Raw genomic sequence first — 19,429 nt, forward strand, 5'->3', positions numbered from 1 at the left:
AAATACTTTATCTATTGACAATGTTTTTTTCAACTTGTTGTAGCTATCCACATATTTGTACTATGTATGTACAGGTTCACACTGTATGAATTGAACCTAAATTTGTACTTGGTTTATATCTAACTGTAACCATATTACGTCAGTGTGGAGCTTTCCTCCCTGGGCGTCTGCTGGAAATGGGATAGTATCCCAGTCAGACTTTCCTGGTAAACAAATGTCAAATAAATAAATAATAAATAGCACTTGGGGCAACTGTGAATTTGGGCTAGGCTCCACAGTGGTCTCCTTGACTGAAAACCTAGTAACTACCTATGAGCTGTGCCTGTCCTAGAAGCACTGTATCATCATTTTGCTATGGATGTTGCTTTGTCTTTGATAAAATCCAGCAATGACTTTGTAAATAATTTATTTATTTTGGACTATGCAAATAAGTACTCTGAAGGTGTTCTGGTATGTAATGCTAAGTGTACAGGTAGGTAATGAGTATTATAATTTTTCAGAGTAGTATTACGTAAGGAAATTCTCAGTGACCAGAGAACTCCGTTTATGTCCAAATAATTTATCAGCTGAGCTGATGTTTAAGTTCAAGTGGTTAAAAACTTCAGAAAAAAAGTTATCGAAGAAGTAGATAAAACCTGGGGCAGTTAATACCATGCCTCCTATTTGGTGTTAGAAAAGTGCCACTAGCCTAGACAGGTTTCAGGCTTTTTGAGTTATGGTATCTCAGAGACCCTTGTGAACTGTTAAATACTGTCAGAGAAATTTGGGAAGAAGGGAAAATTCCACTAAGAAGCATCATAGAACACTACACCTATATACAATAATAGGTTGAAAGTGGTGATGGCCGTAGTCTGGTAACACATGGAAGAAGCCAAGGTACAAGGATTGATTATATAATAAAAATGTAAGGATGGACTAGACAGTAGCATTGTCTCACTCCCATCCTTCCCAGCCAGTTCTGTCAGATGGCAGATGGGTCATGTGGGCTGTGTACAGGGCTTTAACACTCTATGCCACCAGAGATGACTATGTACAATTCCTGATTAAATAAACGAGGATGTCATTTTCATAGGCACAGTGGATATAAAAAGTTTACACACCTCTGTTAAAATGTCAGGCTTTTGTGATATTAAAAAAATGAGACCACAATAAATCATTTCAAAACTTTTCCCACCTTTAATGTAACCTATGACCTGTACAATTCAATTGAAAAACAAACAAACCTGTTAGCAAAAAAGTATAAAAAATAAAAAAGTACAATACGCCAGTTGCCCGCCACCAGTACTGTTAGCCAACAGGGTGTTGGCGGAAATTGGGCTACTGTTGGCCAAAGGAGAAGAGAAGGGGGAAGGCATGCCCGAAGGCAGGAAGAGAGGAGGAAGGTTAGGAGTGTAGTAGTGAGGGTAGGAACTTTGAATGTTGGCAGTATGACTCGTATAGGGAGAGAGCTAGCTGATATGATGGAGAGAAGGAAGGCTGATATACTGTGCGTGCAAGAGACCAAATGGAAGGGAAGTAAGGCCAGGTGTATAGGAGGTGGGTTCAAATTGTTTTATCATGGTGTGGATGGCAGGAGAAATGGGGTAGGGGTTATCCTAAAGGAACAGTATGCCAAGAGTGTTTTGGAGGTGAAGAGAGTGTCTGACAGAGTGATGTTTATGAAGCTTGAAATTTATGGTATAATGATGAATGTTGTTAGTGCATATGCTCCACAAGTTGGGTGTGCTATGAATGAGAAAGAAAAATTTTGGAGTGAGTTGGATGAAGTGGTGGTGAGTGTACCCAAGAGTGAGAGACTAGTGATTGGAGCAGACCTCAATGGGTCAATGGGCATGTTGGTGAAGTGAACAGAGGGGATGAGGAAGTGATGGGTAGGTATGGTGTTAAGGAGAGGAATGCAGAAGGTCAGATGGTTGTGGATTTTGCAAAAAGGATGGACATGGCTGTGGTGAATATGTATTTTAAGAAGAGGGAGAAGCATAGGGTGACATACAAGAGTGGAGGAAAATGCACTCAGGTGGATTATACCCTATGTAGGAGGGTCAGTCTGAAGGAGATTGGAGACTGTAAAGTGGTGATGGGAAAGTGTAGCTAAGCAGCATAGATTGGTGGTCTGTAGGATGACATTGGTCATCAAGAAGAGGAGGAGAAGTGTGAAAGCAGTGCCAAGGATTAAATGATGGAAGTTAAAAAAGGGTGATTGTGAGGTGGAGTTCAGGGAAGAGTTAAGACAGACACCGGGAGGCAGTGAAGAGTTACCAAATAGCTGGGAAACTACAGCAGAGCTAGTAAGGGAGACTGCTAGAAAGGTGCTTGGTGTGACATCTGGACAGAAGAAGGAGGACAAGGAGACCTGGTGGTGGAAAGAGGAAGTACAGGAGAGTATACAGAGGAAGAGGCTGGCGAAGAAGAAGTGGGATTGCCAAAGAGATGAAGAAAGTAGACATGAGTATAAAGAGATGAAACGCATGGCAAAGAGAGAGGTGGTGAAGGCTAAGGATAAGGCATATGGAGAGTTGTATGAGAGATTGGATACTAAAGAGGGAGAAAAAGACCTGTACCGATTGGCTAGACAGAGGGACAGAGCTGGGAAGATGTGCAGCAGGTAAGGGTGATAAAGGATAATGAGGGAAACATACTCACAAGTGAGGAGAGTGTGTTGAGTAGATGGAAAGAGTACTTTGAAGGGCTGATGAATGAAGAGAATGAGAGAGAAAGAAGGTTGGATGATGTGGGGATAGTGAATCAGGAAGTGAAACAGATTAGCAAGGAGGAAGTAACATCAGCTATGAAGAGGATGAAGAATGGAAAGGCTGTTGGCCCAGATGACATACCAGTGGAAGCATGGAGGTGCTTAGGTGAAATGGCAGTGGAATTTTTAACCAGATTGTTTAATGAAATTTTAGAAAGTCAGAGGATGCCTGAGGAGTGGAGAAAAAGTGTTTTGGTACCTATCTTTAAGAATAAGGGTGATGTGCAGAGCTGCAGTAACTACAGAGGGATAAAACTGATCAGTCACAGCTTGAAGTTATGGGAAAGAGTAGTGGAAGCTAGATTAAGAAGGGAGGTGATGATTAGTGATCAGCAGTATGGTTTCATGCCAGGAAAGAGCACTACAGATGCAATATTTGCTCTGAGAGAGTTGTTGGAGAAATACAGAGAAGGTCAGAAGGAGTTGCATGGTGTCTTTGTGGACTTAGAGAAAGCATATGACAGGGTGCCTAGAGAGGAGTTGTGGTATTGTATGAGGAAGTTGGGAGTGGCAGAGAGGTATGTAAGAGTGGTACAGGATATGTACGAGGGTAGTGTGACATTGGTGAGGACTGCGGTGGGAGTGACAGATACGTTTCAGGTGGAGGTGGGATTACATTAAGGATCAGCTCTGAGCCCTTTCTTATTTGCAGTAGTGATGGACAGGTTGACAGATGAGATCAGACAGGAGGCCCCATGGACTATGATGTTTGCAGATGACATTGTGATATGTAGTGAGAGAAGGGACCAGGTTGAGGAGACCCTGGAGAGGTGGAGATATGCTTTAGAGAGGAGAGGAATGAAGGTCAGCAGGGCTAAAATAGAATATATGTGTGTAAATGTGAGGGAGGGTAAAGGAATGGTGAGGATGCAGGGAGTAGAGTTGGTAAAGGTGGATGAGTTTAAGTACTTGGGATCAACAGTTCAGAGTAATGGTGAATGTGGAAGAGAGGTGAAGAAGAGTGTACAGGCAGGGAGGAATGGATGGAGAAGAGTGTCAGGAGTGATTTGTGAGAGACGGGTACCAATAAGAGTGAAAGGGAAGGTCTACAAGAGGGTAGTGAGACCAGCTATGTTATATGGGTTGGAGACGGTGGCATTGACGAAAAGGCAGGAGTCAGAGCTGGATGTGGCAGAGTTAAAGATGTTAAGATTTTCACTGGGTGTGACTAGGATGGACAGGATTAGGAATCAGTATATTAGAGGGTCAGCTCAGGTTGGACAGTTTGGAGACAAAGCAAGAAAGGCGAGATTGCGTTGGTTTGGACGTGCTGAGGAGGGATGTTGAGTATATTGGGAAAAGGATGCTAAGGATGGAGCTGCCAGGTAAGAGGAAAAGAGGAAGGCCTAAGATAAGGTTTATGGATGTGGTGAGAGAAGACATGCAGGTGGTTGGTGTGAAAGAGCATGATGCAGAGGACAGGAAGAAATGGAAGCAGAAGATCCGCTGTGGTGATCCCTAACGGGAACAGCCAAAAGAAGATGATGATGATGCTGCTCAAAGAACAGAATGGGATTTTACTAAATGCAGTTGAAGTGCAGCTAATGAATTCAGAAAATAATTCACAACACACTGTCCTCTTTTTCAAAACAAAGTGTGTCTAAAGCAAAATAGCATGTATGGCAGAAAATATAATTTGTTATTTAAATGGTGACTGAGCTGCTAAATAAATGGGAGCACTCTCAATGAATGAAAGTGCAACACCACTGTGATAAATAGTGTGTAGAAATTGCCTGGCACTGCCTGATGGGGATTAGCTATGTATAAGTGCAGGCATAGCGTCCATCTGCCACAGGCAGTTGTGCATAATGAAGCCACTCATTCTTCAAGGTGGTAGTTACTACAAAGGCAAGTAGACCACATTATGATAGGTCAAGTCACATGGGGTCATTGGTATACAGGTGACATCATGACAAAATGAGTGTCGACACGAGCATTGAAATGTGACATATATGCTGCATGAGCACTATCAAGCACTCCATACAGTGTTACAAAGTGCTAACTGCTTATATTATAAATGGGTTGGAATGGGAGTTAGAGGGCAGTAAGAATGGAAGAACAATATTCAGAAGAATACAGAAAAGGACGACTGGAAGGGATAAGTAACTTGTGGTTATGGAAGGGGGGTAATGTTCTTGTCATAGAAATACTCATAAAATCCCAGCTTACTCTGTCAAATGCATTCTCTACATCAACACCCACCAACAGCAGTGGCATTTTCTTATAGTCTACTTCCCTCTGGATATTCGTTATTCTATTAATGTTGTTAAATATTTGCCTCTCCTCTACAAAACCACATTGATCTATAGCTATCAATTCTGTTAACAACTTTGCCATTATTTTAGCTATTATAGACATAAACATTTTATAATCATAGTATAAAATTGAAATATGCCTATATGAATCTCAGATTGATGTCTCTTTATCATCTTTAGGTATTAAAGCTACTACAGCTTTCTTCCAGGATGCTGGTGCTTCTACTCCTTTTAAAATACAGTTAAATAAAACCTTCCAGATCGTTATCAGTTTCTTCCCTACTAGCTTCCAAACTTCCACAGGAATACCATCCATTCATGGAAACTTTCCTGCAGATTGACTGTACGTCACCTTTTAATGTCCTCTCCTCCTGTCTTAATTGTTAATTGTTGAGCTTAATTTGTTTCTAACTGTGGCATACTTAAGACTTCCATAAATATTTCCATTTTTCTCTTTCTTGATTTCTACTTTTCTCTGCCTTATACAAATTTTCAAAAAGTTTTTGAAATATCTCTAATACCACTACAGGATGTCTGATTATTTTTCTTCTTATAGGCTCCCTAAGTTTAGCAACAACCCTTTCTACTTTCTGTTGCCTAAGTCATAGTGTTAAAAGTGTTTGTGCTCTGGAGTTATCAAAAACAGCTGCTTAAAACCAATCTTTCTAAAATCATGCATATTTTCCAGATACTCCCTAATTTTCTCTTTAACACTCTTCTTATTCTGTGAGATTCTGCTTATTCTGCAACATTTTAACCTTAGTCGGCTCCTTTAAATAATTCACCTTTTCTTTTATTTATACCCTATTTTGAAACTCCACTTTCATTTTATTCCACTCACTAGTTATTATTTATGAAGAAATTTCTTTTCCCTAATAACTCTTGAATATTTTTCACTCCTCATTCCTTAAATTCCTTTTTTTCTTAACTGTTAGTTGAGGAAGGGCCAGTGTCTCATTTTTATTTCATTAACCTGCATTTGTATCTTAGTTTTTATGGGTGCAAGAGCTGAAATAATTATTCGATATTTTTCAAAGCATTCAATTAGATGCATATGTTCCTGTGAAATATAAGTTCTGTCTAGCTCAGTTATTGCACCTTGGGGAATAATATGCCAATTCTCTTCCATTTCCTAGTACTGAATTCATATCTTTCCATACCAAATCTTTTCTTAAATTTCTTCTTTTCCCTTTTAGATCCCTTAGATACATAATCACTACTGTGAATGAAATTCCATTCCCCACTTATAAATAATATTCCCTGCTGAAAGCTGAATATTTTTCTCAAAATCTGAAGAAAAATCTGAAATCTTACGAAAGCTCCATAACAGCAGTTTTACATGGAATATAAATACATGTCCACATAATCATCCTCCCTTGCCAGTAGCCCCTTACTACCACAAATTTACAATTATTATCTTTTTTTTTTACCATTTCTTTCACTATTGGAGCTCATCTAGCAATTGGTTTAATACTCCTCTTTTCCTTTGACCCTGACACTCTGCTGAATATCCATCCTGAAATCCTTTCTTTTTCAAATTCATATGCTCAGTTATTTCCAAATGTGTCTCATGTAGTACTGATATTTACACACTGCATTTTGTAATATAATTCATTAATCTTTTTTCTTTTTTTTTGTCTATACCTGTGAGACCATTCACATTCCAAAATAATATGGATAGCGTTGTCATTATGATAAGAAGTTATCATTCCCACCTATTATGATTGTTTATTTAATATCTGTTTCCAGCTTTTGTGTTACATGTACCCACTGATATTTGTCAGGTTGATATTTTATACAGTTGTGAGCAGCTATGCCCTTGATGGCAATGTAGATGCAGTCAATAGCCCCCTTGACCTCAGGGAAACAGGCTGTGTTGAAGAATGTTCACATGGCAGTGGTGGTTTTCTCATCTGCTGTCCAAAGGAGCCACATCTATACCTCCACATTCAACAACATCAAGTCTAAGATCTGGTGAAGGATTTTTGAGGCTGAGGCTTGCAAAATTCCTAGGGTGTCCCCAGTTGTTAGCTGAATCGTCCATGTAGCAAGAATGATTAAGGGTACATAATTCTTCATTTCCACTGCAAAAGGCTTTCCACACATCCCCCTTTATCCAAGGTAAAAACAACACCAGACAGCCAGCTCCAGTACGATATCTCTGTCTAAATGCTTCTGTCCAAGTATGTGTCATTCATGAGAATGTTTGCATAGGTATGTTTATACCCCAAACGGACTTCAAAGATTTTTTTTTCCTCAGGTAGATGGCAATGCTAGAGACACAAGTTGAGGAAGAATGTGGTAACTGGGAACATGTGTTGTGGGAGTGTAATGACTTGTCAGAGTTTAAAAATTCCCTACAGAGTATTCTGTCAGAAATATTGCATAAGCAAATGGCTGTAACTAAGGATATGATTTTTTTTTTGGGACACAGCATTGGAATTGCCTAGACACAGTAAGGCCTTATTAAGTTTAATTATGTTAGCTGCCAAAAAAGCAATTAACAGAAAATGGAAATCAGTGTCTAAACCAAATGTATTTGAAGTATTGAATATCATAAAAGAGATAAAGAACTGGAGGAGGGATCTTCAGAAAAGGAAAGGAGGAAATTACATAGAAATAAATTGAAATTGTGGGAACAATACATGCAGAATAATGTTCAAGAGGAGAAGGAGGAGTGAGGATTAAGGGAAGGCAGTAATTCAGCAATTTAGGTAATGTTTGACTGATGGTAATTACAAAGAAAAGATATATGATGTTAATGTATGCAAATGGAAAAATGCTAATATGGTTTGTTTTATTTTCTGTTAATGTATGTTTATGTCCTAAAGGAGAACCGTGCCTACAGACTGAAAAAACATGCTTACTTCCTCAAGTCTTGATGTTTCCTACATTTTACCACTACTTTTGGACTCCATGTACTTTTTTGTGTGGATAATCTCAGTTTAAGTTGACAATGTTTAGAAGAGAGAAAATAGAGTCATATGTATGTCAATTTGCACAGCCATGAACCATAACCCCCACCCATCCAACATCCAATAATGCTCTTAGCACATGAGCTTTGTCTACGTCTGTGATCTATCAATCACAGCAGCAAACAGCTGACATTTTCCACTTTGACAGATACTAATGGGAGGTGTTTAGGAGGAGGGGAGATGAGTTTAAGGACTACAGTTCAGAAAATAATGAAAACTGGATACTTTAAAAAGAAAAAGTAGTAACAGGCACTGAGAATACTGTTCTGTGTGATTATCCCTATTTGCTTTTAAGTAGTCATTCAAAAGAAAGAAATGTCAATTAAACCTGACTGACTAAAAGAAAACAGGCTACGTGTGAAAACACATGTAAAGTCAATGCATTGACATAAGCTCAGGGGCTATGATGTAATATTTTAAAGCCAAACACCGCATTGTGGGATACCTAGAGGTAGACTAAAAAAATCAAGATGCCGGACCCCATGTGGGCAGACTCTGAAATTACATTTCAAAATATAAAAAAAAAGTGTATAGAGTCCAAAAAAGCTGTTAAAATGTAGGAGACATCAAGACACGATGAACTAAACATGTTTTTTTCAGCCTCTGGGTGTGGTTGTCCTTTAAGTGATAATTCAATAAAGGTGTTTAAAGAAATACTGTGTGCCACTCATGAAAGTGATGTCATGTCAGCCCCTAATGGACTCATGTGCTGCATAAAAGACAGGGGTGCACAACAGCATAGACATAAGAGGAAAACATTTTATAGATATATAACATGGCAGGAATAAAGTCATACAAATCAATACACTGTGCAGAGATTGTAAAATGTATTCTCAAACACAACAGATTGTAGCTATGCAAAGCAGGCTCTATTTGCAAAGAGGTAGATAATTTGGGGTCTATATTATGTGATCGAATGCTTAGGTGATCAAACACCTAAACATCAACCACATAATATTGAAAGCAAAAACCAGTGAACCAGCCAATTTAACGCAGGGAAAGATTTCCCTTGGCCGTTCACTGGATTTTGCCATTTTCTCCACTGTGGAGCAATCTCGGAGTTTGTATATTTAGTTAGGGGGGGTGTGGGGGGCACAGCCCCCCACTTAGTTTGGCTGTAAAGTTAATTTTTTTTTTGTGGCCGACAGTAACATTTCCCAGTGGCGTTCACTGTTTTGCAGTTCGATATTATATGGTTGATGTTTAGGTGTTCGATCACCTAAGCGTTCAATCATGTAATATAGACCTGATAATTTGTGCTAGAAACATCCAAGTAACTTCAGATACCAAAATTAAATTAGATGAATATGAAAAGGTACTGTAAAAACTTTACCCACATAAATGACAGGAAAGAGACAGAATTAATAATAATGACTTGAAAAGACTTCAGCATGAGCTGACAGCACCACTACATGTGTTGCTCACTAGGTCACTTTAGAATGGGGAGATTCTTCAAGACTGGAATCATGCACTTGTTAAACCCATCTTTAAGGGAAAGGTGAACAGGACAAGCCCTTAATCATATACACCCTTAAAATCTATTTTCTTGTAGAAAAATGATGAAGAACGTTACTCATAATTGAAAAGGTTGAGACTTATTATTATAATTATTATTAGCTTACCAGTAGGACATGACAGTATCATACAGCAGTAGAATAACCCCCCAATCTGCTAGCTTTAACTCTCTTTGTCTTTTCTGTCTGGATGCATAGCTCAGATGTGACTGTCCCCTCTCACTGTTGCTTTTAAGATAAATATATTATTTAATTATATGTTTAAACTGCTATAAACATCTGTATCAATTTATTCACAATGTTTGCAGTAAAAATGCATAGCCGATGAGCTTTATGTAGGTCATCACTTGGTGTAAAGTATTTGATATTTTCCATATTTAACTCATTATTGCCATTTGTTCTATTGCACTGATTCCCTTAACGTTGATTTTTATTCTACTGATGACTGTTTCACAGCTATTTTTTAAGATGGGAGTCAGGTTTGACACTGTTCCAGGACTTGAATTCACTGTTACAGTAATGTGCAAGTTTAACTGAATGCATATCGTATTAAAAAGCTCTTAATATTATCTGCTCTCCTTCTATGTTACTGAAATGGGTCTTAGACTTTGTATAAGTTGGAGGGCATTTTGCTACAAATGTGTTACAATGGTGTATCTGTTAAGTTAGTAGGATCTCCTTTCTTGAACTTTATGTGCTCTTTTTCTTTTTAGCAGCATACTATACTTTTGTCTGACCCCCACAGCTTTCTAATAGATTCTCTCATCTTTCCCTTACACTAATACTCATATATCCTATCTTATACTAATTGTCCAACTAAATATGTTTTTCCACATTGTTGACCTATTTACCTGCTCTCACCTCCTTAATTTCCTTTTTTTCACTAGACAGTAAGAGTTGAAAAAAGCATGTTTTGTGCAGGGATTCATAGTTAGGACAGCATAACAAAAATATTGTTATTCTTTTATTAGGTGCCATCCATAATACTATAATACTAGGAAGAATACAACTACTGGAGACACGCTGCTGTAAATTGTGACACACCCCAACAGTAAAGGGAAAAGTTATACACAACAGCATTCAGAATCACGTACAATTTACCCCTATCTGCCTCTTCACTGCTCTAAACACTTTAGGTAATTGTAGTAAGTGTTGTTTTTTAACCTCTTTCACAGATTTTGAGTATTAAGAAGTTTGCCACAGACAAGTCTGCATGTACAGAGGATGTACATTGCATACCTGTGTCTTTACCATTATAGTATCTCGTTTGAGCTGCTTTCATGTTTAAGCATTCTTAAGCACCCAGTAATACTTTGTTGCAGTTGAACTACTCCCATTTTGCAGAGTTAGCCTTATAACTAGTTTACAGCCATGACAAAACACTACCTCAGGCCATTTGTTTACCTTTGTTCGTCTGGGTGTTCAGAATCACTGGGTTTGAGTAGGCCCGGACTGATTGTCTCACTCTAACATGCGGGGTGTGGCTTTTTTCATTCACCTCACTGCTTACTCTCTGCAGATAACTGTCCTGCAGAATAGTGCACAATTGATGTTAGTGCCATTGACTTCAGTCTCCAGCGTTATAAGCAGGTCAGTACAGGAATTCTATATTCCTACATTCTGGGAAAAAATGCCATATGATTCCTGTTGACAAAGATGGCACTTGCACCAAGATAACTAATTTCAGACCCATTACTCTTGTATCTTCCCCCTCAGAAATATTGGAAAATTTGTCCATAAACAACTACTCCAGCATCTCTTAAAGAAACAGTTACTAACCAATACTCAATATGGTTGTATACATGCTCATAGTAGAACATCTGCCTTTGTTACATTTTATAAATAATATAAATAAAACAGGGATAGAGGTAAAGTCATATCTTCCTATTTCAAGACTTATGAAAAGCTTTTGACACTGTGTCTTATAAAAGAACTCCTACTGCAACTGTCCAAAATGGATGTCTCACAACTTACTCTTCAGTTGTTTAATAATTACCTGTCAGAGCGCCATACCTCTCAACTGCACAGATTTTCATAGAATGTTCGGATTTTTGCCTCATATTTTTGGTCAGGTTTTCATAAAATTGTGGGTTTCTGGCAAATTAGTGGGAAAACATTATAGATTGAAGTCAGAAAATAATGACAGACAGTTGAATTTTAGATGTCATACCCTGCTGAAAATTCACGCTAATGCAAAACCTGTTATTCTATCAACTTCCTAAGTTTGTAAGAGCAGTATTTAAAAATTGTCCCTATTTTTGGGCCTTTGTCCCACTTTTATTTCTGGCTTTGTCCAGATTTCTTGCTCTAAGAGTTTGAAAGGTATGCAGAGTGTTATCAGGCAGTAAGATGGAATTCTACCTTTCCCTTATCTACCCATCAATACAGGCATCTTACAAGACAATACCCTTGGTCCTCTTCTATTTTATATCATTACAAACGATCTTCATAGCTCTATACAACAAGCATCCTGTATACAGTATGCAGAATATTCCACCCTCATCTGCCTCTTAGACAAGCTTGAAAACTTAGAAAAGATTACAAAACATGCCTTTAACTGTTGAAAACTGGCTTTGTAACTACTCCTTTTCAATCCAAAGAAAATCAAGCTAATTTTATTTTTCAAGAATCACTTACCCTTGAGAAACAACTTCAAAATTACATCGTTAAACGAGACTCCTGTAGTGCCCGATACAAAAATGCTGGTGGTTACAATACAGGACAACCTCAAATATGACCTCCACACACAGAGCAATAAAAAACTCACAAAAAAACTATGAGCTCTATATAGAGACAAAACATTCCTTACTGCATCAACCAGTCACTCTTGCCTCTACAGGCCTACTATTCTCTCTATTATATGGTTCTCCCATGTTGACTAGCCTTCAAGCCACCCTAAAATCTAAATGAGAACAGTGTTACAAAAATGTAGCTAGATTTGAAGCTAATGCAAGTCACAGAACACATCACTGTTTTGGCTCTAAAACCGCTAAATTATCTAGAATTGTCCCACAATCTAAATCATACCCAACTTCACTTAACACACAAAATTATATATAATCTAACTTCCTGTCAAGCTGTAAATACAATTCTCTACCACAACCTCCCAAATCATCACCTTCGATCTTCTGACAAAAATCTACTTGACATATATAAGCCTTACAAAAATGATGGTCAAAGTCTCCAATCACACTATGTAGCAAAAATCTGGACTACAATCTCAGTGCCAATCAGGACAATAAATAACATTCATTTCTTTAAGCTCCAACTAACAGAACTCCTCTCAAACTCCTAGCCTTACACATGCTGCTTTTCTAGCTAATAATGTCAGGTCCACCTCCACTGATACCTGCATACATCCTACCTCTCCCTTTCCTTGTTTTGTTTCTTTTAGTCTTATTTCCCTTACTCTTAATATTGCTTTTACTCTCTATTTCTTCTGTCTCTCATAGCCGCTACACCAATCACCTCTAACAAATACTTATTTCTCACTCTTTCCTCCTTTCCTGTCCTCTCCTTTATTCACTATTTGAATGTTCCACTCTGACATTTTCTTTATGTGAGTAATAAACTCACACACTTATAGCATGTCAATACATTTCACTGCTACATGATATTGTATTTTTCTCATTTTACTGATGGTATATATGTATTATTCTACACGTCATATCTGCAATAGTATTTGTATTAATCTATGTATTTACAGTATTTTGTAATGACTTTCGGCTTTTCCCAGTTAGGGGTCGCCACAGCAGAGCTCCGGTCCACTCATGACTGGTAGTGGATTTTTACGGTGCTGAGTTGCCAGCCCGACACCCAACCTTCAACAAGGGCATGCCCATTCACGCTCGCACCTACCTGCATGTCTTTAACGTCACTCGAACACGGGGAGGACATGCAGACTCCACACAGAAGGCGCTCCAGCCAAGAATCGAACAGGAGAACCTCTTGCTGTGAGGCGACAACGCCAAGCGCTGCACCACCGCGGCTTACATTTACTGTATTTTGTAATATGATGTCAATTTTCACCTCTGTATATGTATCTTATTTACTTATATTTGTTGAGCTTGTTTCTCCAAATCTCCACTGAAAATGGATAAAATTATCCAGTAGGACTTTCCCAGTAAACAAACATCAATAAATAAGAAATAATAAAATTCTATAGGACATGATGTTCTATAATAATGCAAAATGGCAATAGGGAAGACTGTGTTGTGATGTAATTTATATACACTTATCATCAGCCTTTGATAGGGTCATACACAAAGCACTGATCAATGAATTAGAACAAGTAGGTATTAATGCAGGCTTGATAAGATGGATAGCTGATTGGCTACAGGATATGGCAAGTATCATACAGCAAATGGACGGGGAAATTCTACATTATAGTCAAGGTGTCCCACACAGCACTGTTCTAGGCCCTGTCTTGCTTTGGTTACATCTTTCAGATCTATCTTTTCAATCTGAGGTGCTCTATAGTCTATGTTGTGTGACCTGAACATGGGACACCTTACTACATCTGTTACAGATAGGGTATGCTTGCAAATGAACTTCACTAAATTAATCACTGGACACAGAAGAGTAATAAGAAGTAGATAAACACATTGAAAATTAATCATATGATATTCGGAAAACAGATTGAAGGGTGAATATTTATATTGCACATCCTGATTGAAAGTGTGAATTAATTTAAAGGCAAGGGTATATACACAATTTTGAGTTTTCCTAATCATATCAACCAATTGATTAATGAACTATATATAGCCTATATAAAAAGATTTATAATGACACAATCATTGTTTGTAAGTTACATTAGGCCCAAACTAGAATATGGAATAATAATACTGAAATCTAATAAGAAAACTATTATGAATACATTGGAAAAATACAGCAGAAACATACAGAGGGCATCCATGGATGTGAAAGTTTAAGTTATTATGAATGATTAAAATATCTGAGCCTGTATAGTGTGTAATATAGATATCTAAGAAGAGACCTTATTCAAGAATATAGGGCAACAGCCTCTGGGAATGCTTGGGGTTATCAATGAGTAGTAGACAATCAAAAAGACAACCCATGCAGTAGATTATATGGAAATGAAAGATGTACTAATTGGTTCTCTTTGAGAGTAGTTTATGCCTGGAATGAATGAACAAATGCAGTTAAAGCAACCACTAGTTTAGATATTTTTAGAACTTGGACACTTTATAATGAGGGTGACTATTTTGGAATAGTGGCAGGCTAGGTCATGCTTGAAATAGTTGTATTTTATGTATCCTTCTTTCATGATGTATCCTCATTGTCCCTAGGCTGGGGAAGTATATGGTACTGCCCTCTTCTTAACAGTCTATCTAATTTAGGCAAAGGCTATGGGGGACTTTCTATACATATATATCCTAACCCCACCCATAGCTGGCTCATGTCAGCACCCCTTTAACTATGGGGGCATGCTGTGCCTTTTCCATGCATGTGTGCCCCCTGGTGTGTGTTATTGAAAGCTACAACAACCACCTTGGCAATGGGTTTGTACTGGCTGATCTTCATTGCTGTGCAGGCAGAGATAGATAGCCAAACCCCAAACCCCTGCATCTCCTCCTCCTCAGTGGGCGAGCTCCCAATCCCCCTGTACAGCACTTCCTACACCTGATTCAGTACTCAGACCTAGGTCATTCAAATCATCATCAAGGCTTTCTCCCACTCACAACTAGTACAGGGCACACCTTTCCAGTTTACTTTACTTAAGACACAGCCCAAACAATACTCAAGACACAACATATGTTCCTTCATATAGGCATTTTCTTCTTTGTCATGCTACCAGGCTCACACAAATGCAAGCACTAAGGTGTCAGCACATTCCCAGCCTACAGAACCAGAAACAACTCTGAAACATTGCTCCAATTACATAATCTGCTCCCACAAGCCCAATAGTACATACCTTAAAAGTTACTATAATGAGCTGTGACTGAACAAAATATACCTGCAGACCAAATACCATACAGTGGAACTCAGAACGCTGCACTCTGTCAAGATCTGTCCACCTTGCTTGTTCACACTGAAAGTATGCATATGATTCATAACGAGGTGTCCAAATACAGTGAAAAAATAAATGCTAATAGTATTATAATCACCGGTGTTTGCTGTTGTTGACAGAGAAACCTGTTACCTTATTCCACACCCCCTGAGTATGTTTTCCGTCAGACATACTTGCATTTTTATAGATCTACTTTCTTTTAGCTTAGATGAATCCTAATTTCTCCTGTCCTAAAATAACTGATGTTTCTTTCCTTTCCTTGTCCAGTCATCTTCACCATCCCAGGTCTTGCCTTTTCGATTGGTGTAAATCTATGCTTTATTAGCTGTTGGTAGCTAAAGCCTGTTTATATTTCCAAAATTATGCATTCTTTCTTGTCAGATATTATTTAAACAGTATCTTAAATATGTTAAATGCCTGACAATACAAATGCATCCTTCTGGTAGCTGTTACAGAACCTTTGGCAGAGTAGGACACTGTATATTGTTGGCACAATGTAGTGTAACATTAACTAGATGTCATTTAGATCACACCAGCAAACAAATATGAAGCAGAGATACCAAGTTAAATAGTGCAAGATATAAATCTGCTGCCATACTGCTATATGTATTTTGCATTTAGATGCAACCCTGAAATGTTCCCAATTCCATTCGTGTATTTTCCTTCAGGGCAATCAGCAGCATGCAATTTACTTTAATTCATAATACAGATTACTTTTATGTTGCTTCATTTCTTTTAGAAAAGATGCCCTTATAAACAAAACTATATATCTGCAAGGGTGTAGAGTTCCAGGTATGCAGTGCCTAGTACAGCTCTGAGATTGGTGCACAGTTCAGTAACTAGCTCCGCCCTTTTGACTTTAACTTTGCATAAACTGAACAACATCATTCTCCTGACATCAGTCACCAGTATGCAGCTTTAACAGAGGTAAATGTTTAATATTTTTTTAAAAATTCATTTTAACTGTACATTGAATCAAACCCAAAGTTCATGTCACAGTATTAAAATGTTGGGCTAAACTGTATTGCACACAGATTACCGAAAACTGAGCCAGCACTGTGGCATAGATGGATAAAGCCCTAACTATGGACCAAGTGACCTGGGTTTGATTAGTGACTTAGGTGTTTGAGGTGCTGACAGGGAGGGAAGGAGGCATGGGTGTGTCTATCTCTTGGGGATAGATGTTCATCTCGGTATTCTCTGAGGAGAGGTGTGGTACATAAAGAAGGGAGTGGCCCTTGGTTGGAAGGGAGTGGCCCTTGGTTGATTTTGGGATAAGAGTGGGGGGAGGGTAAGTCATAATGCAAAAATCTTCACAGTCATAGAAACAGTTGTCAGTGAGACCCCCGCCCTTCCCCTCCAGAGTACTCTTAGACTCCATGCTGCCTCCAGCCCAAAAACTGGAATTAGTCCGGGTGAGGAAAAGAGGGCTGAAAGACTCCAGCAATGGTAAGGGAAACTGGGGTAGATGTCCAAACAATATGAAGGAAGGGAAGAAGGTACCACAAAAAATACTCCAAACTGTTCTGTTTGAGAATAATTTTGAAACATGTCTTACGGCAATTATCTAATGGGGCCAGATGCCAAAAGACATGCTCTTGGTGTAAGTGTTAGTCCTGACTAACATTGGAATAAGTAACTTACACTAAGAGCAAGTCCTTTATGATTGTGCCCAAATTATTTATGTTAAATGTGCTTAATGTTGTGCCACTCTGAAGTTGCTGGAGAACAAAATTTCTTTGACTTACATCAACAATAGACATATTGACCCAATAAAATTTAGTGGAGAACAACTGGTTGCACTTTCATAATCTAAAGTCTGTAATAGTAACAGTCATACTCTTTTTTTATATATATCTTTATTGACTTACAAATGCAAAGAATATAAAAAATGTACAAGTAATATGCTAATTAACATTGTAAATGCAATTAAAACCAGCAACTAGCATCTTTGTAAGTATTATACAGACTATTTAAAACATACTTTTACTTAAATCTGATTATAATCCTTAATATTCTTAAAATGCTAATTAAACCATTATAATACAGTTTAATTTCTAACATTGTATTTTTTTTATTTCTCTAATGAATTTTGCAACCTTGCGCAATATCTAAAATGCAGATGATTTGGCTGTTATTTTAACAGTGTCTTTCTCTTTTGACATAAAAACATTTTTTGCTATCACCTTTATAATTCACCTTTAATAATCTTAAATAATACATGTAGTGATCATATCCTTAATGTGAAGTTTAATTCAAAATATTTTATAGTTGGAGGATATATTTCAGTTATACACCCCTAGTGTTCCACAGTTACTGTAGTTAATGACTTCTCTTCTTCATGGCTTTGCACCTTGGTCAGTGAGCAAGTCCAGACGTAACATACCAGCATGTGAATCTTGACACTTGCTAGCCATCAATCTCATATGTTAGTCATGCCGTTTGCACTGTGTGTGCACATATGGTTTGTTGTAACTACAGTTGTATCAGTGGCATGCTGAACAAATCTTTCCCCGAGGCCAGGCTGTCTGAGGTGTTCAATTTATTTCAGAATCTGTTTCAGTATTAAACCTGCAATTTTTATATCCACAGCTTCCATATAACAGAGAAGGCATAAGATGTTCTTATAATACTGCTTTTGATGGAAATGACCCATGCACTGCAAGTATCTCTTAAATAAATTTCCTCTTTAATACTGTATGTCATTTATTTATTCATGCAGTTAAGTATCTGGATAAGAGCACCAAATATACATTAATATTAATCTTTAGACTCCAGCACAGATTATATCAGGATAAACAAAAAGCAATAAATAAATAAATAAAAAAGACAATGGTGTTGAATATAATGGTGTTATTATGGTCAGTAAGTTGATGCTGAATCAGTGATTACAGGTGGTAAAATTAGAGACTGAATCTCAATATTTTTATTTCCTCGGTTTAAGCCATATATTAACAGCTTGTAACTGTCCAACATTTCCTTCAGGTCATAACTTCTTTAGCCATCTTGCAAAGCTTGACTTTGTCTAGGAATCTCAGTCAGCAACATGGTGGTCCCACTTTTTAAATGGGGAAAAGATAACATGTCATTACAATACTTTGGTCTTAGCACATAAACAGGGATGTACACTGAATTTGCAAGAAGCAAACATCAAATTTACAAATGGATATCCCTAAAAATGAAAAAAAGTGTAGTGGGAACACAAGGTTTGTTTGAAGCATGACAGCAAGTAGCCTAGTTCTTAACGTTGTCTCAAATAATCAATTATTTGATGTCAGGTTGCAAAAAAAGAAAAGCAGCCATCAAGAGGAACTTACAGATTTATAACTATTTTTTACATTTCTATTAAAAAGTGAGACTTAACAGAACCATCTTTTACTAACTCGGGAATAGTCTATACAGACTGCTACATTTACTTCAATTTAAAACATTAAAATTATATGTTGTTCTTTATTGTACCTCTCAAAATATGACACTTTTCACAAGGATCTCTACTGCACAGTAACAGATAAAAAATGCCTGTTTGCCAATAATCACCTAAAATTAAATATTAGCAAAAAGGATTAAAGGAAAATAAAATCACTATTAGTATCTGTAGGTTTCCTACAGCTTATGTTTTTTAATGTGGTTTAGTTGTAATTAAGCAAATATGAAACCAGAGTTTAAAGTTGTTTGAAAAACGCAATGTACCAGTTTGGAAAACAATAGCACTTTTATGTTATTTATACCTGCTATGGCAGACTGGTGTTCTCCATTATGATCAGTCTTCTGTTATACCTTTTTTCTTTTCTGCAGTTTGCTGCTGTAACACAGTGGCATGTATCAACCCTAGTATTAGACTCTGGGGATTTTCCAGCATAACTGCTCTCAGTAGCCAGGCTGTTGGCAGAATGACCTCTTTT

This window comes from Protopterus annectens, chromosome 14.part0 (assembly GCF_019279795.1).
Source record: "Protopterus annectens isolate FY-2018-M chromosome 14.part0, PAN1.0, whole genome shotgun sequence".
In the NCBI taxonomy this organism is placed as follows: domain Eukaryota; kingdom Metazoa; phylum Chordata; order Ceratodontiformes; family Protopteridae; genus Protopterus; species Protopterus annectens.